General features: G+C 40.7%; 1 protein-coding gene across 4 annotated transcripts in view; it reads right to left on the minus strand.

Moving 5' to 3' along the window:
• Positions 1 to 24,575, minus strand: part of LOC115107372 (glypican-4-like) — a 105,797-nt gene that overhangs the window by 75,681 nt on the left and 5,541 nt on the right. The window contains exon 1 of one of the 4 annotated variants that reach the window (XM_065011525.1): positions 11,868 to 12,434. The exons of the other annotated variants lie outside the window; for them this stretch is intronic. The gene's annotated coding sequence lies outside the window, so the exon portion shown is untranslated. Of the gene's footprint in view, positions 1 to 11,867; positions 12,435 to 24,575 lie in introns of those variants that run through there. 4 annotated transcript variants of the gene reach the window in all.

A 24,575-nucleotide genomic window follows, 5' to 3' on the forward strand; every position in this document is an offset into this window, starting at 1 on the left:
CATGCGTGCGTCCTGCTCTGAAGTATTCAGAAGTGTGGGGTGCGTAGAGCTATCTCAAAAACAAACATGTTCATAACAGAGCAGTAGGTTACTTTGTAGGTGTCCACAAGTTTGCACCTATTCTTGCAATAACTGGGGACATGGGCTGGGAACCCTGCGAGGTGAGATGGTGAGACTTTGGGATAGATTGTTGGATATGCCAACTGCCAGAATAGCTGATCAAGTTTTTCCAATGACCTTTCTCAACAGTCTGACTGTGAACATCTGTATGAAAACCAAATCAAGGGAGACATAGATATGATTTAAAAAAAGTGTTGATGCAATATGGGGGAAAAAATGGGTGGAGGAGATGAACCATAAACCCAAACTGAGAACCTTTTGTTTGATTAAGGATGAATTTGTGTGAGAGATATATTATGTATACTCTACCTAAAGCAAGAGATCGCTAGGTTCTCAGGTAAGATCAGGGATATTGTGTCTTGAAACGGGTATTGTGGTGAAATGGAAGAGGAAAGACTATGTAACTATTATGACGTTGAAGAAATAGAGAATACAACTAATGTTATCCTCTATTGCCCTTTCTACCACAATATACGCGTCTTATTCCAGAAAGCACACCAGATATACCCTGGCATTATGTGAGTGATGAGGAGAAACTGAAATGATTTTTTGTTCACTGTGTATTTCCATTTGTAGAATATTTAGATAAATCCTGGAATAAAAGAAAAAGGGCTACCTATAATGAAATGGTAAAAATATTTAGCTTCTTGGGGAAAATTACAGGTGTGTATATAGATGGTGTATAGGCTTGTCTCCCGTATGAATCTATGTGGAAAATGGCAGGTGTGTACATAGATGGTGTATAGGCTTGTCTCCCGTATGAATCTTCTATGTGGAGAATGGCAGGTCTGTATATAGATGGTGTATAGGCTTGTCTCCCGTATGAATCTTCTATGTGGAAAATGGCAGGTGTGTATATAGATGGTGTATAGGCTTGTCTCCCGTATGAATCTATGTGGAAAATGGCAGGTGTGTACATAGATGGTGTATAGGCTTGTCTCCCGTATGAATCTATGTGGAAAATGGCAGGTGTGTACATAGATGGTGTATAGGCTTGTCTCCCGTATGAATCTTCTATGTGGAGAATGGCAGGTCTGTATATAGATGGTGTATAGGCTTGTCTCCCGTATGAATCTTCTATGTGGAAAATGGCAGGTGTGTATATAGATGGTGTATAGGCTTGTCTCCCGTATGAATCTATGTGGAAAATGGCAGGTGTGTACATAGATGGTGTATAGGCTTGTCTCCCGTATGAATCTTCTATGTGGAGAATGGCAGGTGTGTATATAGATGGTGTTTAGGCTTGTCTCCCGTTTGAATCTTCTATGTGGAGAATGGCAGGTCTGTATATAGATGGTGTATAGGCTTGTCTCCTGTATGAATCTATGTGGAAAATGGCAGGTGTGTATATAGATGGTGTATAGGCTTGTCTCCCGTATGAATCTTCTATGTGGAAAATGGCAGGTGTGTATATAGATGGTATATAGGCTTGTCTACCATATTAATCTTCTCTTTGTGTCAGACTGGGTTCAAGTGATTTCAGTTTCTTTTTTTCTGTATTTATCTGTCTGCATGTATATTATTTTACTGCTCTAAGGATGTAATTATTGTTTGGGTAACCTTATTTACTATTATGTATTGATTTACTTTTAAAAGATTACTCTATGTGATGCGCAATGCAGAGAACGCCGGAATAATTATAATTGAATTACCACAGTGAATTATTGTAATGTTTGTTTAGGTGTCAATTAATTCCATACGGGATAGGATGCCAATAGGCGATTTGACACAAAAATAAAATGTCATTCATTGGATAACAGTATTCAATGAGTGACACCGAACACTCATTTCAACCTAGGTGACCATCGACTACTGCCCTCTACTTTATGACCCTGGCAGTATTAATGCCCACCATGATGCGAGCGGTCAGCAGGCAAATGATTGGCCAGACAGACACCCCCTCTCACCCCGACAGGGAGGGCGGGTGCTGTGTTAACGAGGAAGTGTGCTAACGAGCAGGATATCCCATGCTGCATAAACATGCTGACCCTAAGCAGCCGCCGGCTGGCAGGAAGCCGCTTTCAGCACACAGACAACCCAGCCAGCTGAATGTACCAGCTGTCTACTAGCACACAGCTTGGACACCCATGCATACCCCACAAGACATGCCACCAGAGGTCTCTTCACAATCCCCAAGTCCAGAACAGACTATGGGAGGAGCACAGTCCATGGCTATGGTCAAAAGTAATGCACTATAAAGGGAATAGGGTGCCATTTGGGACACAGCCCTACTCTGGCTCATGCCCCTATAGGAACTCAGTACTCTCACTGTAGTTGCCATTCAGCAACCAATCAGTTCCAATTAGCACCATGCATTGGTATCTGAATTAGGGCTGACCCCATTGACTGGTTTGGTCGATAGGCTGTTGGTCGACAGAGATTTCTTTAGTGAAGCAGTAGCAAAGAAAATACAATGTCATGGTGTACAAGACACCTGTCTGATTCGTGCCTGTTTGAGTGGACTGATCCATTGTGGAGGCCGAGGGGATGGCAGTCCATCACTAAGACATGTGCTACTGAAAATGTATATGTTATATTACATAAGAACAATGGTGCAACACTAATAAAAATAATATTTTAGAAAGAAACGCTTTCTCCTGGGATCGATAGATGTTGAATTGGCACCTTTTCCTAGACCATGTTGCTATGTGCATAATAACAACGTTAACCAGCATATTAGTGTTGAGAATAATGTGACGGAGGCAGCAACGGAGTTAGGAGAAGACAATTAAGGCAAGTGATATTTTGTCTAAGAAAAGTGAAGAGGAAACGCCAACTTAATTAAGTCTATAATCAATAGCCTAACTGTTAAATGTGCCTGTTAAATAAACTGTTGCATTTTGGAAATTGCTTTCACAAATGAATGCGACTGTTTAGTCTTTGCTATCATAAAGGCTTTACAAAAAAACATAAGACTCTCTGGTACGTTTGTAATTCATTTAGTGGCATTTACATGGTTCCAAACAGTAAGAAAATTGATTTTGTAATCTAACAGCACCTGTTTGCACACATAATATGCATGCAGTGCTTGCGCCCTCTTATTTTTCTTGCTCTCCAGTATTTTCCACAACTAGTCACATTTATTCCACACATCCTACTTCCCTTTTACCTCGTGAACAACCAGTAAACATTCCCCCGTTTCGAGTTTGTCACATGTTCTGTATCCATTTTAGAGTCACGTGTTCAGTTTGTTAGAACCAATTTATTGATGTGATTATGATATGCTATAGGTCAGGCCCTATTGGTCACGTGCATGCGATGGATACATGTGTCACGTAAAGGGAGCAAGGGCTGAGGGAATATTTTTCTTAAACAACTTAGGGATTTTGGTAACAGATCTTTTCAGTCATAAATAGCTATAATTATGTTGAAGCTTCCACAACATGGACAGTTGATAAACACTTGAAGTTCTATAGTGGTCGCTGCATATAGTTGATTTGATTAAAACACATATGAAGTGTCTATTATTGGAAAAAAACATGTTATAAAATTTCAACCAATCGATTAGTCGAAAGAAAGTTTTTTTTTTTTTTACTCACTGCAACAATTAAAGCAATCAACTCTTAGAACAGCATTGATTAACTGCAATGTAGGGTAATCTCTGACCAGTCATCTGTCACAGATAATCATATGACGACTAGTATTCATTACCATAAATTAATGGCTGCCTGCCTTTGCGCTAAAAGTGACAGGAACCAGCTCAGCTCCAACATCACAGAATTACATGTAGAACTTTACTAATTTAATAGGATATCAGTGTCCAACAACCAAACACACCAACTTCTCAACATTAGTGGGCAAGCATTGAGAAATGTTAGCCTTGCCTGTAACATATGCTTTTGACTGACCCAATAATCAATTTAAAAGAATGCTCAACATTCCATTATGAGATCAGGAGCTTTGGTTAAGGAGAGTTCAATTTGGAGGGGGATATTCTACACTAAAGCAGCCAGCCGCAAGACTTTGGAAAGTGTTGGTGCAAAATTGTTTCCTTAAATAAATCAGGGATTCAAATCTCTTCCAAAACACAGCTGTCAAAACACCAAAGTGTCAAGATGTGCTTTTTGGATGACAACATTGAATGTAGACATGTACGCTCAGGCCAGGGTGAAACCTCAACTAGTCTCTTCTGTTTAACAGCACCACAACACGGCACTGACACAGCTATAGGCATTGTAACAGGTTAAAACAGGACTGCAAACAGCCATGGCATTTCCTAAGGCTATGGTAAAAAGACCATCCAGCAGCCTAATATATTTTCCTGAATTGTTGACATACTGCTAGAGTTCAAGAAAACAACCCTCAAATGTAAATTAATCCAGTCTAACACACACACAGAGTTAAACAAACAAGATCACACACAGCGACCCATAAATCCTAACCACCCTGCCACTGGGGAGCCAATTAAAACTATCCATTTCCATACTATTCCAAAATGCTTTCATCCATGAACATTTACCCAGAAGCCCCTGGGGAGATTCCACAACATGGCACTGGCCTCTCGCTCGGTGTCTTTTTCCCCTCGCTCTCCCTCCTAGCTCAGCCCACCGTCTCTACCTTTGTCTCCCCACACAAAAGCTCGCCGCTACACTACTTCCAAGGTCAGTGCTTTGTCAATGATTGAACTAGCTCCTGCACTTCCACACGTTTCAATAGAAAGTCAGCTAGCTACCAGGACTTACCACAGGGACTACTCAGTCACAAACTATTATAGGGAACTAGTGGGAAACTATCAAGACTTGTGTGTCACGTGTTTATAATTGTATCAATGTCTCATAACGGGCAACTAATATGGAAAGGCAATCTTTCTATCTGTGACCTGTGAATGTAGAGCAGCGTGGTGTAAGTGCATTACTACGCAGTGTGGAACACATTTACCTAGTCTCTGAACCGACTCCCAAATGGCACCCTCTTCACAATAGAGTGCACTACTTTTGACCAGAGCCACGTTGGCTCTATATAGAAAATAGTAGTAACAATGGTATTAATCATAGTAGTCTAAGTACTCTTAGCAGTAGTAGTAGTAGTAGTAGTAGAGATACTAGCAGGAGCTCTGACTGCTGCAAGGCCCAGGGCCAACAAATACACACACAGGTGGGCAAAGCAATGTCATCAGTTTAAAATAATGGGTCAAAACCCTAAGCAGCTAGTTAAGCAACAAACATCCGTTGCATCCTTGGGACAGTGGGAGGACAACATTCTCACTGCGTCTTTCTTCCAGGTATGTGCCCTTTATGAGCCGGTGAGTTCTGTCAACGTTGGATTCCACCTTTACGATCTGGGCGTGTGCTAAAGAATGTGTGGATGTGTGTGTATATCATCTCCCCAGATTTGCAGATAACAGGTTACAGCACAGCATGATTATCCCATGGGAAGATAAAGGCGGAAGGGAAAAAAAAACGTGCACAAAAAAAACTTCCTGACCCATCCCTTCACCCGCCCTCCCACTTTCTCACAGCACACAAATGAGACATTAAAAGGAGAAAAAAAACACTTTACTTAAGGAGCCTTACACAAACCCCATGTTGTACTGTCAATCAGAAGTAAATGAAAGGCTGAATGAGGTCAGGTACAAGATCAGGTTTCTGGGCACTCAAAGCAACAATGATTCTGATATACCTGCTGGGCTTGGGGAAACTGGACACCAACCAGGGCGGTGGGAAGAAAATTACTCATAGCCAACTGTCAAAGAGAATTTGGGAAGAATAAACCTAAATGCAAATGGTTTATTGGGCTTTAGTCATGGCCGACCAACTCTGGAGGGGACGTGTCAATAAATCACTGCGACTATCAGATGGGTCAAGTTTTCCCAACAGTGCAACACGTTTTCTGTCCCAAATAGCAGTCTCCAGTTCTCACAAAGCCTAGTTTTTCTTTCAGGGAGTACCACCATGCTCAAACTTACTGACCAAACTATTTGTAGATTTTCAAACCTTTATTTAAAAAGATTTGGAGGCTTTGATTAGCCTTTATTCTCATTTAACTTCAAATTTTCTAAACGTTTTATATTTTATGTACCAAGATGATATTCTTGTATAGGGTTGCACATTTTGGAGAATATTCAGAGGTGGAAACTTCCGTGGGAATTAACGGGAATATATGAGAATTAACGGAAATATGCAAATTAATATTAATACCATTTAATTGTAGATGTTTTTTTGCATTGGATATAAATAGCATAGCATATGGAGACAGAAACATACAACTTGAACCTTATCATAAATTGACAAATGCAAATGATTAAATCCATCCAAAATAAAAAAAAATAAAGTTACAAAATGAACTTTAATTAAATAAGTTGACTCTTCACATGGGATGATTTAAATTAACAACAAAAAGGGAATATTGAACAATCCCCAATGAACCATCGCATCTCCCTAAAACGTTTTCAGGCCACCAATTTTTCAACCCTTGTATTGGTCAGCCTATTGCGTGCTTTTGTGTGTGTGTTCCCAAACAAGGACCATTTGCGCTCTGAGGCGGCTGATGTTGGTGGGATTTGGAGGATGATGGAGGTAACAGGGGAAAGTATCTCAGATCCACAAAGTCCCTTCCACCAGGTGGCTGATGAGATATGTTGGCACGACTGCCATATTGCATCTCCATCCCAAAGCCTTTGCTTGGAAGTGTACTTCACCAGACTGCCAAGAACCTTGCCTTCATCCAGGCCAAAGTGGCAAGACATGGTAGTGATGACACCATAGGCCTTGACGAACTCTGCACCAGACAGCATACTTGGGGTCCAACATGCACGGTGTGGCATGTATGGGCTTCAGGCAGAAGTCTTCATGCTTTTTGATGGATTTCAGAACGGCAGTTTCCTCTGCTTGGAACAACAGTGAAGTGGGCAGGGCAGTAAGGATTTCTTCTCTTACATCTGCAAGCAGAGTCTGAACATCAGACAGGATGGCATTGTCTCCCTCAATCAGTGCAATGGCTACTTGTAAGTTGTATTACAAAAGTAGTTTAAATTATTTTGGCAAAGTTTATAGGCAACTTTTAAAAATGTTGTAGTGACGTTGCTGCGCATTTTGGAAGCTGTTTTTTTTCTGGATCAAATGCGTCAAATAAATTGACATTTTGGATATATATGGACGGAATTAATCGAACAAAAGGACCAATTGTGATGTTTATGGGACATATTGGAGTGTCAACAAAAGAAGCTCGTCAAAGGCATGTTTTATATTTTATTTCTGCGTTTTGTGTAGCGCCTGCAGGGTTGAAATATGCTACCCTCTTTATTTACTGTTGTGCTATCATCAGATAATAGCTTCTTATGCTTTCGCCGAAAAGCCTTTTTAAAATCTGACATGTTGGCTGGATTCACAACGAGTGTAGCTTTAATTGAGTATCTTACATGTGTGATTTAATGAAAGTGTGATTTTTATATCAATTTATTTTAATTTGCCGCACTGCATTTCCCTGGTTTTTGGCCAAGTGGGACGCGAGCGTCCCCTATCCTAAATTAAACAACTCCTTTGTACGATAAATGTTTTAAAATGAAACATGAATGGAAACCGGTGAATTAACACTCAGTTAGCAGGCTCAAGCAAGCTAACACCCACATGGTAGCAAAACCTAACTAGAAGAAATTGTTAACAAGTTAGAAATGATTTAAAAAACACTTTGCTGTAGGCTACTATTTACTAGTTAACACAAAATCATGTATGTCATAAAATATATTCACCCCACCTAGTATTGTAATCAAAACTTACCAGAAAGCATGTAGTCCTTGGCTCAGACAGTGCAGTAGTGTGGGCTCAATAGCATATCATTAGTGTGCAAGATCTTGAGAATCAGCTGTACATGTGATGGAAGAGTGCACTGTGCATGCAGGGGGTTGCAATTCCATTGGGGATAGTTTAACCAAAACATGCCACAAAACCTAGAATTGCCTTATGTGTAGCCCACAAAAAAAAGGTTCACTGTTATAAGCTAATTTTGAATTTAAGCAAAATTCCAGGGCCTAACTTCCCATGGAAATCTGGAAATTTACTGGAATGTTTCCGAGCCTTTGCCACCCTATTCAAGTATAACGGAAAGTGCTTTAAATGTAATATATTATCCTAGGGAGGATGAAAACCAAATCCTGTCAAACAAATCATTAGGCAAATCACTCTAAACAAAAGTACTTTGTCCCCCTTTTTGAAGTCAATATTATTCATTAATAAAAAGCATGAGCTGGCGCACACCCAGATAAAATTAATATGTGTAGAGGTACTGACTAAAGGTGATTAAACTGTAAGCTATAAAAAGAGAGAGTTGCACACTACATATACCAACACCCAGTAATTTATTGGGCAAAACACCAACGTTTCTGCATCACTGTGCCTTCTTCAGGTTTAATATTTTTTATTAAACCAAATCAAAAAAAGTGCTGAGGCAAATGACAGCTCGCCACACGTTTGCCTGCTGTGCTGATCTCTGCAATGTGGATAGATGGCAATCGCCACACAATGCTACAAATTAAGAAACATATACATAGATCATACATACAGTATATTCAGACCTTCACTTTTTCCACATTTTGTTAGTGTGATCGAAATGTTTAAGTTTGTGCTTTTCTAATAACCAATTCCCGTGTTAAATGCATGTGACTGACTGAACAAATCCTCACTATCAGTATCTGCAATTTGACAGTACACCCAGAACCTTGTTTTGAGAAAGGGAAATCTCAGTTAAGAGAGAAGAAGCCTTGTGAGGTATTGGTCTGTCACATGTATGACCCAGTATTGGTCATGCAAACGTTAATGACAAATTAATTATGAATGATGAATAAGCTAAATCATGCAAAAATAACTTGTCTGTATATAGGAGAACTAACTGGACTGTCCGTGGTGGAGCTCCTGATCGACATGTGTACTTGGTGCATTGAGTTGGTTGGAACCTCTTGAGCATGCTGATGATAAACAAATTATTAATTTAAGATTGACTTAGTGTCCCTGTGTAAGAATTCCCATGACATTACATGGGATTTTTTTTTAAATGTATTTGCTCATCAATAACCTATAATGACAAAGCAAAAATGTTTTTTATATATATATATATAAAATATTTACATAAGTATTCAGACCCTTTATTCAGTACCCTGTTGAAGCACCTTTTGCAGCCTCGAGTCTTCTTGGGTATGACAATACAAGCTTGGCAAACTCTTTGGGGAGTTTCTACCATTCTTCCCTGCAGATCCTCTCAAGCTCTGCCAGGTTGGATGGAGCGTCGCTGCAAAGCTATTTTCAGGTATCTCCAGAGATATTCCATCGGGTTCAAGTCCGGGCTCTGCTGGGACACTCAAGGATATTCAGAGACTTGCCCCGAAGCCACTACTGTACTATCTCTCTACTTTGCTCCGTTCATCTTTCCCTCGATCCTGACTACTCTCCCAGTCCCTGCCGCTGAAAGAAATCCTCACAGCATGATGCTGCCACCCGCATGCTTCATCGAAGGGATGGTGCCGGATTTCCTCCAGATGTGACACTTGGCATTCAGGCCAAAACAGTTTATTCTTGGATTCATCAGACCAGAGAACCTTGTTTCTCATGGTCTGAGAGTCCATTAGGTGCCTTTTGGCAAACTCCAAGTGGGATGTCATGTTCCTTTTACTGAGGAATGGCTTCCATCTGGCCATTCTACCATAAAGGCCTGATTGGTGGAGTGCTGCAGAGATGGTTGTCCTTCTGGAAGGTTTTCCCATCTCCACAGAGGAACTCTGGAGCTCTGTCAGTGACCATTGGGTTCTTGGTCACCTCCCAGAATAAGGCACTTCTCCCCACGATTGCTCAATTTGGCCAAGCAGCCAGCTCTATGAAGAGTCTTGGTGGTTCCAAATAGATGTCAACTGATTAGGATTTTTCAACACCGATACCGATTGTTGGAGGACCAAAAAAAATCAGATACTGATTAATATATATATAAAATAATTACAAAAATACTGAAATAACACCTATTTTAACTTAATATAATACATAAATAAAATCAATTTAGTCTCAAATAAAGAATGAAACATGTTTGATTTGGTTTAAATAACACAAAAACAGTGTTGGAGAAGAAAGTAAAAGTGCAATATGTGCCATGTAAAAAGGCTAATGTTTAAGTTCCTTGCTCAGAACATGAGAACATATGAAAGCTGGTGGTTCCTTTAACACGAGTCTTCAATATTCCCAGTTAAGAAGTTTTAGGTTGTAGTTATAGGAATTATAGGACTATTTCTCTAAAATAATAATTAAAATAATGTCTGTGAGTATAAAAGAACTGATTTGGCAGGCAAAAACCTGAGAAAAATCCATTCAGGAAGTAGGATATATATTTTTTGGCGTTTTCTATTCAATGCCATTGCCGTATCCATTGACTTAGGACTCAAATTGCCGTTCCTATGCCTTCCACTAGATGTCAACAGTCTAGAAATTATTTCAGGCTTGTATTCTGAAAAATGGGGGAATAAGAGCAGTCTGAATGAGTGGACCTTGCCGTGTCACAGCTTTTTTATGCGCACGACCGATAGAGTGCCTTTCTTGTTTACCTTTAATATTGACGACGTTATTGTCCGGTTGAAATATTGATTATTTAGACTAAAAACAACCTGAGGATAGAATACAAACATCGTTTGACATGTTTCTATGAACTTTACGGATACAATTTTTTTTTGTGGCTGCGTTTGAGCCTGTGGATTACTGAAGAAAACGCGAACAAAACGGAGGTTTTCGGATATAAAGAGACTTTATAGACCAAAAGGAACATTTACTGAATAAATGTTGTGCAAACATATGAAGATCAAATGGTAAGTGATTAATTTTCTCTATTTCTGACTTGTGTAACTCTTCTACTTGGCTGGTTACCTGTTTGTAATGATTTGTCTGCTGGGCTATGTTCTCAAATAATCATAAGGTATGCTTTCGCCGCAAAGCATTTTTGAAATCTGACACGGTTGGATTCACAAGAAGTTAGGTTTAAAGATTATGTAGGTGTGTGCCTGTCCAATCTATTGAATTTATCACAGCTGGACTCCAATCAAGTTGTAGATTGATCATCCTTGAGAAACTATGTAAACAGGATGCACCTGAGCTCAATTTCGAGTCTCATAGCAGAGGGTCCGAATACTTATGTAATTAAGGTATCTTTAATATTTTTAATACATTTGCAAAAAATATTATAACTATTTTTGTTTGTCATTAAGGGGTATTGTTTGTCGATTGAGGATTATTAAAATCCATTTTAGAAACAGCTGTTACGAAATGTGGTAAAAGGGTCTTATTACACATACTCACAAATGATTAGAAAACAAACCTAATTTTCATAAACTCCCATATCTTTTGGGAGAAACACCAGTGTGCCATCACAGCTGCAATATTTGTGACCTGTCGCCACAAGAAAAGTGCAACCAGTGAGGAACAAACACCATTGTAAATACAACCCATATTTATGTTTATTTTCCATTTTCTACTTTACTTGCACATAAAGACACTTGAAAAGTCTACTGTTTTGGAACTTTTGTGAGTGTAATGTTTACTGTTAAATTGATTGTTTATTTAACTTGTTAAAAATGTGTTTCCCATGCCAATAAAGCCCTTAAATTGACATTGAGAGATCGAGAGTGAGTCATAAAGAGCACATGCATCTCACCCAGGACGATGTTCTTTAAATTCCCTGAGCTGTGTCACATGCTCGCCGCTCACTCCCTCATACACAGACTTTTTGTTTCTTGGTAACCCAGTAAATCCCTTTCCCCCTCTTTTTCTGCAAGTCAAATCCACCTCTCTTTCTGTGTGTGCCTCAGTCTGTCACTCCGGGCCTCTCTCCCTCTGTTGTTGTTCCCAGCTCCAGGGACCCTGTGGTGGGTCTTGGGGGTCTTGTGTGGAATGTTGCATGGAGGGAGGCAGACTGGCCTACAAAAAAAAAGAGAAGAGGGTGCCCCGCTGTTCCCACACACTGCATCCACTCCCCACTGATCTGTCACTCACTGATGCAGTGGGGTGAGGATTGGGCCAGCCCGATGGTGTGAGGAGTAGTGAGAGATGGCAGTGTGACCTCTTAATCCATAGATAGACAAAACACAGGGCCATTCCACTGATGCTACTGATATACCACAACAAATGGGAATACATGTCATCTGTCTCAATGTTTCACGTTTTAATGTCACGTGCACACGTACAGTTAAATGCCTTTCTTGCTAGCTCTAAACCAAACAATGCAGTAATCATTGGGGCGGCAGGTAGCCTATTGGTTAGAGCGTTGGGCCAGTAACCGAAAGGATGCTAGATCGAATCCCCAAACTGATATGGTAAAAATCTGTCGTTCTGCCACTAAACAAGGCAATTAACCCACTTTTCCTAGGCCGTCATTGTAAAAAATAATTTGTTCTTAACTGACTTGACTAGTTAAATAAAGGTTAAATAAAAAATACAATTCTGTATCAATGTCGTACTAATGTTACATTAAAGGATCAGAATGTGGAAAAAAAATAGCATACTTGAGATAAGTTGAACACCAGCCATTGCGTCAGGTCAGACCTAAAATAATTTAGCTACTGTACAAGACCGGCACAACATAACTACAAGTACTCGGTTTGTTGGTTCAGGTCTGCCAGGTGCAATGCTCTGGCAGGCTTGGGTTGCATACCAAATGGCACCCTGGTGGCACAAAAATGAGTGCACTACATAGGGAGCCATGTGGGACAAATATAATTTGTTTGTGGTGGGAATGATAAGCTTATTTGTCTGTGAATGTGGATAAGGCGGCGGGTGCCAGGAGGAACACAGGTCACAGTGCTGCCATACCGCCAGGTCACCACAGGACAGGATGCTGATAAGGCTGCTGCTACACCACTGAGCCAGCAGGCATGTGCTCTAGCCCCCAGATCAAGCAAGTCAGTCTCTCACACACACAACTCCTCTCCAGGTTCACAATACCTATTCCTCCTGGTAAATATTTAAGTATTTGGCATGTAATGACAATTATCATTTGACAAACATGGTTTGTCTGATGGTAGTTACACAGCGTGATTTTTGTGCCAGGAACTATGGGGAAAACGTTGGTAATATATTGATATAAAATCAATATAAGGAAGAAGGCAAGTTCTACTGATTAGGCTGACACTGACTAGGCTAGGTACACTGTCTCTGCAATAATGAAAGCAGGTCACTTGTTTTGTTGAAGTCGGAAGTTTACATACACTTAGGGTGGGAGTCATTAAAACTCGTTTTCAACCACTCCACACATTTCTTGTTAACAAACTACAGTTTTGGCAAGTCGGTTAGGACATCTACTTTGTTCATGAAATGTAATTTTTCCAACAATTGTTTACAGACAGATTATTTCACTGTATCACAATTCCAGTGGGTCAGCAGTTTACATATATTAAGTTGACTGCCTTTAACCTCTTAAGTCGACCCTCTACTTTTTTGAACATTCTGTTAAAAATCGCGCAACATTTCAGCGCCCTGCTACTCATGCCAGGAATATAGTATATGCATTTGCTTAGTCTGTGTGGATAGAAAACACTCAGACGTTTATAAAACTGGTTAAATCACTGCTGTGGCTTTACCAGAACGGCATTTACATCGAAAAGCACAGGAAAAACTGATCACTGAAAATGGGAAAATATATCCATGCGCTACTTGAACCCATTGATAAAGGTGAACCACAATTAATTGACTGAGGTTGCAGTACCTACAGCTTCCACACGGTGTCTAGAGACTTGTCATTGCCCTTCGAGTTTTTTCTTGGTCAAACACATGCAGGGCACCGTATCTCCTTAGGTCTAGGACCGGATATTTTCGTTGAGTTTCTAGCCGGACATTTTTCCAGACGGACAGCTAATGATCTTTACATCGCCTCCTGATGAATTTTATCGCTTATTAACGTTTACTAATACCTAAAGTTGCATTACAAACGTATTTCGAAGTGTTTTGTGAAAGTTTATCGTCGACTTTTTGAATTTAAAAAAATGACGTTACGTTTTGAAACTATGTTTTTTTCGTTTATCACACAGTCTACATATAACGATATCTAGGCTTTATATGGACCGATTTAATCGAAATAAAGACCCAAATAGTGTTTATGGGACATCTAGGAGTGCCAACAAAGAAGATGGTGAAAGGTAATGAATGTTTTCTATTTTATTGTGCGGTTTGTGTAACGCCGAAATGCTAATTATTTTGTTTACGTCCCCTGTGGGTCTTTTTGGGTGTTACATGCTATCAGATAATAGCTTCTCATGCTTTCGCCGAAAAGCATTTTAAAAATCTGACTTGTTGCCTGGATTCACAACGAGTGTAGCTTTAATTCGATACCCTGCATGTGTATTTTAATGAACTTTTGAGTTTTAACTAATACTATTAGCATTTAGCGTAGCGCATTTGCATTTCCAGAGCTCTAGTTGGGACGCAAGCGTCCCGAGTAGAAGCAACAGGTTAAACAGCTTGGAAAATTCCAGAAAATGATATAGAAGTTTCTGATAGGCTAATTGACATCATTTGAGTCAATTGGGGGTGTACCTGTGGATGTATTTCAAGGCCTACCTTCAAACTCAGTGCCTCTTTGCTTGACATCGTGGGAAAATCAAAAGAAATCAGCCAAGACCTCAGAAATAAAATTGTAGACCTCCACAAGTCTGGTGCATCCTTGGGAGCAATTTCCAAACACCTGAAGGTACCATGTTCAACTGTACAAAGAATAGTACACAAGTATAAACAGCATGGGACCATGCAGCTGTCATACTGCTCAGGAAGGAGACTCAGTCTGTCTCCCAGAGATTAACAAACTTTGGCGCGAAAAGTGGAAATCCATCCCAGGACAACAGCAAAGGACCTTGTGAAGATGCTAGAGGAAACGGGTACAAAGGTTTCTACAGTGAGGGAAAAAAGTATTTGATCCCCTGCTGATTTTGTACATTTGCCCACTGATAAAGAAATTATCAGTCTACAATTTTAACAGTAGATGTATTTGAACAGTGAGAGACTGAATAACAACAAATCCAGAAAAACACATGTAAAAAATGTTATAAATGGATTTGCATTTTAATGAGGGAGATAAGCATTTTTCCCCTCAGCAAAACATGACTTAGTACTTGGTGGAAAAACCCTTGTTGGCAATCAGAGGTCAGACGTTTCTTGTAGTTGGCCATCAGGTTTTTGTCCCACTCCTCTTTGCAGATCTTCTCCAAGTCATTAAGGTTTCGAGGCTGACATTTGGCAACTCGAACTTTCAACTCCCTCCAGAGATTTTATATGGGATTAAGGTCTGGAGACTGGCTAGGCCACCCCAGGACCTTAATGTGCTTCTTCTTGAGCCACTCCTTTGTTGCCTTGGATGTGTGTTTTGGGTCATTGTCATACTGGAATACCCATCCACGACCCATTTTCAATGCCCTGGCTTTGGGAAGGAGGTTCTCACCCAAGATTTGACGGTACATGGTCCCGTCCAGCATCCCTTTGATGCGGTGAAGTTGTCCTGTCCCCTTAGCAGAAAACCACCCCCAAAGCATAATGTTTCCACCTCCATGTTTGACGGTGTGGTTGATGTTCTTGGTGTCAAAGGCAGCATTCCTCCTCCTCCAAACACAGCGAGTGGAGTTGATGCCAAAGAGCTCCATTTTAGTCTCATCTGAACACAACACTTTCACCCAGTTGTCCTCTGAATCATTCAGATGTTCATTGGCAAACTTCAGACGGGCATGTATATGTGCTTTCTTGAGCAGGGGGACCTTGCGGGCGCTGCAGGATTTCAGTCCTTCACGGCGTAGTGTTTCACCAATTGTTTTCTTGGTGACTATGGTCCAAGCTGCCTTGAGATCATTGACAAGATCCTCCCGTGTAGTTCTGGGCTGATTCCTCACCGTTCTCATGATCATTGCAACTCCACAAGGTGAGATCTTGCATGGAGCCCCAGGCCGAGAGAGATTGACAGCTCTTTTGTGTTTCTTCCATTTGCAAATAATCGCACCAACTGTTGTCACCTTCTCACCAAGCTGCTTGGCGATGGTCTTGTAGCCCATTCAAGCCTTGTGTAGGTCGACAATCTTGTCCCTGACATCCTTGGAGAGCTCTTTGGTAATGGCCATGGTGGAGAGTTTGGAATCTGATTGATTGCTTCTGTGGACAGGTGTCTTTTATACAGGTATCAAATGAGATTAGGAGCACTCCCTTTAAGAGAGTGTGCTCCTAATTTTAGCTCGTCTTTTATACAGATAACACCTGGGAGCCAGACATCTTTCTGATTGGGAGGGGGTCAAATACTTATTTCCCTCATTAAAATGCAAATCAATTTATAACATTTTTGACATGCGTTTTCTGGATTTTTTTGTTGTTATTCTGTCTCTCACTGTTCAAATAAACCTACCATTAAAATTATAGACTGATCATTTCTTTGTCAGTGGGCAAACGTACAAAATCAGCAGGGGATCAAATACTTTTTCCCCCTCACTGTATATCCACAGTAAAACGAGTCCTATAATCGACAAAACCTGAAAAGTCGCTCAGCAAAGAAGAAGCCACTGCTCCAAAACTGCAAAACCATTAAAAAAAGCCAGACTATGGTTTGCAACTGCAGATGGGGACAAATATCATACTTTTTGGAGGAATATCCTCTGGTCTGATGAAACAAAAATAGAACTGTTTGGCCATAATGACCATCGTTATGCTTGAAGGGGAAAGGGGGAGGCTTGCGAAGAACACCATCCCAACCGTGAAACACAGGGGTGGCAGCATCATGTTGTGGGGGTGCTTTGTGCAGGAGGGACTAGTGCACTTCACAAAATAGATGGAATTATGGAGGAAAATTATGTGGATATATTGAGGCAATCAGTCGGGAAGTTAAAGCTCGGTCGCAATTTTTTAAATGTTATTTTACTAGGCAAGTCAGTTAAGAACAAATTCTTATTTTCAATGACGGCCTAGGAACAGTGGGTTAACTGCCTGTTCAGGGGCAGAACGACAGACCTTGTCAGCTCGGGATATGAACTTGCAACCTTTCGGTTACTAGTCCAACGATCTAAACACTAGGCTACCCTGCAAATGACCCCAAGCATAATTCCAAAGTTGTGGCAAAATGGTTTAAGGACAACAAAGTCAATGTATTAGAGTGGCCATCACAAAGCCAGGTCTGTCAGGAGGAATGGGGGGGGGGGGATTCACCCAACTTATAGTGGGAAGCTTGTGGAAGGCTACCCATAACATTTGACCAAAGTTAAACAATTTAAAGGCAATGCTACCAAACACTAATTGAGTATATGTAAACTTCTGAATTTTTACTAGGATTAAATTTCAGGAAATGTGAAAAAATTAGTTTAAATGTATTTGGCTAAGGTGTATGTAAACATCTGACTTCAACATCTGCTAAATATATGTGTATGCGACAAATAACATTTGATATGACCCAGTTCCCCTAGCCTACTCTTATCTGCTAAATGTTATCGCAATAACACAACTTGCTATTTACCAAACAAATATGCAGAGCCCACAGCCACCAGCAAAGATAATCAGAAGGTAAGGCTCCCACTCCTCTGCTAAGCCTATTCAACTCACTCACTGGCTCACTAACAGGCCAATGTGCTGAGGTCATAGTTGCTTTGAGCTTCAGTCATAATGCACCAGACTGATTACGAGTGGGATGTTCCTGCAGCAGAAAGGAAGAAGAGAAAATAACCCCACCCTTCTCCCCTTAGTCTTTGATCCTTGCCATTGCCCCATACCTGAGGCATGACATCAGGCCCAACCGCCAGTGTAAACCAAAACAGATTTTACACTTAAGTAGAAATAGAGAAGAGAGAAACGCAGTGTGGCGCATGGCCCGGATGGAATGAGGAGCCGTTGACATGGTAGGTACCAATCTGGTCAGTGTTAACCGCTCTGTTTTCTGCCTCTTTTGAAAAGCTGGTCCCTTCTGCCACCATGCAGAAAAGCACTTGACATTTTTCTATGCCACTGCCAGTGATTTTATCCCCCCCCCCACACACCTCTGTAGCAGACAGACAGGGTACTCCATATAGAAGGCCTAGGGCCTGAATGTTGCTGCTTGTGACAGAGTTCTCTGTATGAATATGTCTCTATGAGGTGTCCCTGATTGTCTATAGGGTGGATGTTTTCCCCTCAGTAAGTTTCTGTGACTGTTAGACAACAGCATTGTTCTTTGTAGAATAGAATGTCATGTGCTCAAAGTATGTTCTTCTTTAGAATAACCAATATTTTGGCCATATCGCCCAGCACTATCATAAGAGTATTTTTCCAATGTTGGAAAGTATTTCAGGTTTTTGAATGATAAATGTTCTAAATTTGCTTTCGGAGTAGAGCGTGACCCTACAGTGGCAACACATACATTCTAAGTGATTTCAATGGGTCTTTCTCCATTCCGATTGTTTTATACTGTTCAATTCAACCTACAATTATTTCCTCAAATTCTGTATATCCTGCACTCATTTGAGATTATCTCCACACTCCACACTGCTGCACAATATGGACAAAAAACAACTTGGGCTTATTTTTAACCAAATGTTGAAGTTGCGATTTGACTTGCGATTTAGATCAAAACACTTGGGTGAACCGTCGGAATCATGGGAAATAGAAAGTCTATAATAATTCTATAGTTAGCATATGAACAATAATAGGTACTTTGAATACAGTGTTTGACATGACAACGGATGAAAATGCCAGGGAGGAGTTATTGTGACAGGGCAGGAACCAAAGTGATGGTCAATGTTTCCTAGGGACCCTATAATCTTTAGCTACATTAAATGTTTCTTCACGTAGCCAACATAGTCATGCTTTACCTATTCCAATTTGATTTAGAAGATACTGCTGTACAAACATGATGATTTTAGGCCGACATCAGCACTGGTATCAGGCTGTGTTAACTAGCCATGTTTGCTCTGACTCAGTACATTTATTTGCATGCTAGCCAGCTAACTAAATCAAATCAAATGTTATTGGTCACATACACATGGTTAGCAGATGTTAATGCAAGTGTAGCGAGATGCTTGTGCTTCTAGTTCCGACAGTGCAGTAATATCTAACAAGTAACAAATTCACAACGACTACCTTATACACACAAGTGTAAAGGAATGAATAAGAATATGCATATATAAATATATGGATGAGCGATGGCCGAAAGGCATAGGCAAGATGCAGTAGATGGTATAGTGTACAGGGTATACATATATATAGATATATACACACACACACATATATATATATATATATATGAGATGAGTAATGTAGGATATGTACACATTTATTAAAGTGGCGTTATTTAAAGTGACTAGTGATACATTTAATAAATTGATTTAATAAAGGTATTAAAGTGGCCAGAGATTTGACTCTGTATGTTGGCAGCAGCCACTATGTTAGTGATGGCTGTTTAACAGTCTGATGGCCTTGAGATAGAAGCTGTTTTTCAGTCTCTCGGTCCCAGCTTTGATGCACCTGTACTGACCTCGCCTTCTGGATGAGAGCGGGGTGAACAGGCAGTGGCTCGGGTGGTTGTTGTCCTTGATGATCTTTATGGCCTTCCTGTAACATCGGGTGGTGTAGGTGTCCTGGAGGGCAGGTAGTTTGCCCCCGGTGATGCGTTGTGCAGACCTCACTACCCTCTGGAGAGCCTTACGGTTGTGGGCAGAGCAGTTGCCATACCAGGCGGTGATACAGCCCGCCAGGATGCTCTCGATTGTGCATCTGTAGAAGTTTGTGAGTGTTTTAGGTGACAAGACAAATTTCTTCGGGTTCCTGAGATTGAAGAGGCGTTATCGCGTCATCTTCACCACTGTCTGTGTGGGTGGACCATTTCAGTTTGTCCGTGATGTGTACGCCGAGGAAAGTCCAGGACCCAGTTGCACAGGGCAGGGTCGAGACCCAGGGTCTCGGGCTTAAAGGAGAGTTTGGAGTGTACTATGGTGTTAAATGCTGAGCTGTAGTCAATGAACAGCATTCTTACATAGGTATTCCTCGTCGAGATGGGATAGGGTAGTGTGCAGTGTGTTGCCGATTGCATCGTCTGTGGACCTATTGGACGGTAAGCAAATTGGAATGGGTCTAGGGTATCAGGTAGGGGGGAGGTGATATGATCCTTGGCTAGTCTCAAAGCACTTCATGATGACAAAAGTGAGTGCTACGGGGCGATAGTAATTTATTTCAGTTACCCTAGCTTTCTTGGGAACAGGAACAATGGTGGCCATCTTGAAGCATTGGGATCGGGATTGATTGAATATGTCCGTAAACACAGCAGCCAGCTGGTCTGCATATGCTGTTAGGACGCGGCTAGGGATGCCGTCTGGGTCGGCAGCGTCGCGAGGGTTAACACGCTTAAATGTTTTACCCACAGTGAAGGAGAGCCCACAGGCGTTGGTAGCGGGCCGTGTCAGTGGCACTGTATTGTCCTCAAAGCGAGCAAAGCAATAATTTTATGTTTGGAAAAATAACGTTCTCAATGTAAACGGCCTATTTCTCAGGCCCATATGCTAGAATATGCATATAATTGACAGAATAGGATAGAAAACACTAAAGTTTCCAAAACTGTCAAAATATTGGTCTGAGTATAACAGAACTGATATTGCAGGCGAAACCTGAGGAAAATCAAACCAGGAAGTGGCTTCTATTTTGAAAGCTCCATGTTCCATAGCCTGCCTTCGCTCCATTTAAAGGGATATCAACCAGATTCCTTTTCCTATCGCTTCCTGAAGGTGTCAGTCTTTAGACATCGTTTCAGGCTTTTATTTAGAAAAATTAGCGAGAAAGATAACATCGCGTACTGGATAGCTGGGTGTTCACATGAATTTTGCTTGGGCAGCCATTGTCTCTCCCACTGAAAAAGACAGTCGCGGTTGATATATTATCGATTATATATTTTACAAACAACCTGAGGATTGATTATAAAAACGTTTGACATGTTTCTGTGGACATTACGGATACTATTTGGAATTTGTGTCTGCGTTGTCGTGATGGCTCGAGCCTGTGGATTTCTGAGCATAACGCCCAAACAAACAGAGGTATTTTGGATATAAAAATAATCTTTATGGAACAAAAGGAACATTTATTCTGTAACTGGGAGTCTCGTGAGTGAAAACATCCGAAGATCATCAAAAGGTAAGTGATTCATTTGATTGCTTTTCTGATTTTCATGACCAAACTACTTTGATGCTAGGTGTTCATAATGTTTTGTCTAGTGATCGCTAAACTTAAAACCGCTTGGATTGCTTTCTCTGTAAAGCATATTTTCAAAATCTGACACGACAGGTGGATTAACAAAAAGCTAAGCTGTGTTTTGCTATATTGCACTTGTGATTTCATGAATATAAATATTTGTAATAATATTATTTGAATGTGGCGCTTTGCAATTCAGCGGTTGTTGATGAAAATTATCCTGCTAACGGGATGGGTAGTGTCAAGAAGTTAATTTGTCTGGGAGCAAGATGTCGTTTGATCCAGCAAAACACCGGTTCCAACTTGCGCAACGTGACTACAAAATATCTCAAAAGTTACCTGTAAACTTTGCCAAAACATTTCAAACTACTTTTGTAATACAACTTTAGGTATTTTTTTTACGTAAATAATCGATAAAAAGACGGGATGATCTGTGTTCAATACAGGAGGAAAACAAACTGTAGCTAGCTTTCTGGTCACGCGCCTCTAACAGTACACTTCAAGTGACCCTCGATCAAGATGGCCGTACTTCTTCATTACACAAAGTAAAAACCTCAACCAAATTCTAAAGACTGTTGACATCCAGTGGAAGCAATAAGGACTGCAAGAAGGTCCCTTAGAAATCTGGATTCCCAATGAAACCCCATTGAAAAGAGTGACCTCAAAAAAAAAACAGAATAGTTTGTCCTTGGGGTTTCGCCTGCTAAATAAGTTCTGTTATACATGATTCAACCAGTTTTAGAAACTTCAGAGTGTTTTCTATCCACATCTACTAATAATATGCATATCTTATCTTCTGGGGATGCATTTGAATTTGGGCATGCATTTCATCCGGACGTGAAAATACTGCCCCCTGTCACAAAGAAGTTAAAACCAAGCCTAACCAGAAACCGTGGTTAGATGGCAGCATTCGAGCAAAACTGAAAGTGTGAACCACCGCATTTAACCATGGCAAGTTCACTGGAAATATGGCAGAACACAGAGTAGTCATTCCCTCCGCAAGGCAATCAAACAAGCAAAACATCAGTAGACAAAGTGGAGTTGCAATTCAACGGCTCAGACACAAGACGTATTTATTCAGGGTCTACAGAGACGATCACGGACTAGAAAAGGAAAACCAGCCACGTCGCAGACATCGACTTCTTGCTTCTAGACAAGCTAAACACGTTATTTGCTCACTTTGAGGATAACACATTCCAACCGACGCAGCCCGCTACCAAGGAACTGTGGGCTCTCCTTCTCTGTGGCCAAAATGAGCAAGACATTTAACCTGTTATGGCTGCAATCCCGATACCGGGATTTATATGACAACTACCAGAGAAAATAGAGGGCGCCAAATTCAAACCACAGAAATCTCATAATTACAATTCCTAAAACATACATGTGTCTTATATCATTTTAAAGCTATTCCCGTTGTTAATCCCATCAACGTGTCTGATTTCAAATAGGCTTTTCAGCGAAAGCACTACAAACGATTGTTAGGTCTCCACCAAACCACAATAAGCACAGCAATTTTCCAGCGAAATATAGCATTCACAAAAACCAGAAATAAAGATAAAATTAATCACTAACCTTGAATTATCTTCATCAGATGACACGCATAGGACTTCATGTTACACAATACATGCATGTTTTCTTTGATAAAGTTCATATTTATATCAAATAATCTGAGTTTACATTGGCTATTTAGATTCACTAGTTCCAAAAACATCAAGTGATTTTGCATAGCCACATCGTTTTAACCGAAATACTCATCATAAATGTAGATGATAATACAAGTTATTTACATGGAATAATAGATATACCGCTCCTTAATGCAACCACTGTGTCAGATTTCAAAAAAGGTTTACGGAAAAAGCAACCCATGCAATAATGTGAGACGGAGCTCAGAACATTAGCCAAATTAGCCACCATGTTGGGAGTCAACAGAAACCAGAAAATACATGATAAATGTTTCCTTACCTTTGATGAACTTCATCAGAATGCAGTCCTAGAAATCCCAGGTCCACAATAAATGCTTGATTTGTCTGTTATTTATGTCCAAACACGCTACTTCGGTATAACGTGACGAAATGTCCAAAAGTTCCGTAACAGTCAGTAGAAACATGTCAAACGATGTACTGAATCAATCTTTAGAATGTTGTTTACATATATCTTGAAAAACGTTCCAACCGGAAAATTAGAATTACTTCAGATGAGCGGTGGAACGCAAGTCCTTCCCCTGTGAACGCACCTGGTGAAAGCATGGTCCACGCATGGCTGTGGTGACTATTTCCTGTTTCAATCGACCCCCCTTCACATTAGTTAGCTGACATCTAGTGGATGGCGTAGGAAGTGAAAACCCATCCATATCGCTGTAATTTCAATGAGACCTTGGTTGAAAATCTGCCACCTCCCAAAAGAAAAACAGGAAGTGGAATTTCACAGATTTTTGCCTGCTATACGAGTTCTGTTATTCTCACATACATAATTCAAACTGTTTTAGAAACTTCAGTGCGTTTTCTATCCAATATTAATAAAAATATGCAAATATTAGAAATTATGACTGAGGAGCAGGCCATTTGATATGGGCACCTTTCATCCAAGCTACTCAATACTGCCCCTGCAGCCATAAAAAGTTAAACATGTTAACCCTTGCAAGACTGCCGGCCCAGACGGCATCCCAAACCGCGTCCTCAGAGCATGCGCTGACCAGCTGTCTGGTGTATTTACAGACATATTCAATCTCTCCCTATCCCTATCCCAGTCTGCTGTCCCCACATGCTTCAAGATGGCCACCATTGTTCCTGTACCCAAGAATGCAAAGGCAACTGATATAAATGACTATCGCCTCAAAGCACTCACTTCTGTCTTCATGAAGTACTTTGAGAGACTAGTCAAGGATCTTATTACCTCTACCTTACCCAATACCCTAGACCAACTTCAATTTGCTTACCGCCCCATAGGTCCACAGATGATGCAATCACCATCACACTGCACAATCCCATCCGGACAAGAGGAATACCTATGTAAGAATGCTGTTCATTGACTACAGGGAGGAGGTGAGGGCTCTGGGAGTGTGGTGTCAGGAAAATAACCTCTCACTCAACGTCAACAAAACAAAGATGATCGTGGACTTCAGGAAAGTTTGGCGGCGTGAGTGAAGGAGGCTTAGTTGCGAAATAGAAAGCCGATTCTAGATTTGATTTTGGATTGGAGATGTTTGATATGAGTCTGGAAGGAGAGTTTACAGTCTAGCCAGACACCTAGGTACTTATAGATGTCCACATATTCTAGGTCGGAACCATCCAGGCTGGTGATGCTAGTCGGACGTGCGGGTGTGGGCAGCGAACG

The sequence above is a fragment of the Oncorhynchus nerka genome, linkage group LG3 (genome assembly GCF_034236695.1).
Source record: "Oncorhynchus nerka isolate Pitt River linkage group LG3, Oner_Uvic_2.0, whole genome shotgun sequence".
NCBI lineage: Eukaryota > Metazoa > Chordata > Actinopteri > Salmoniformes > Salmonidae > Oncorhynchus > Oncorhynchus nerka.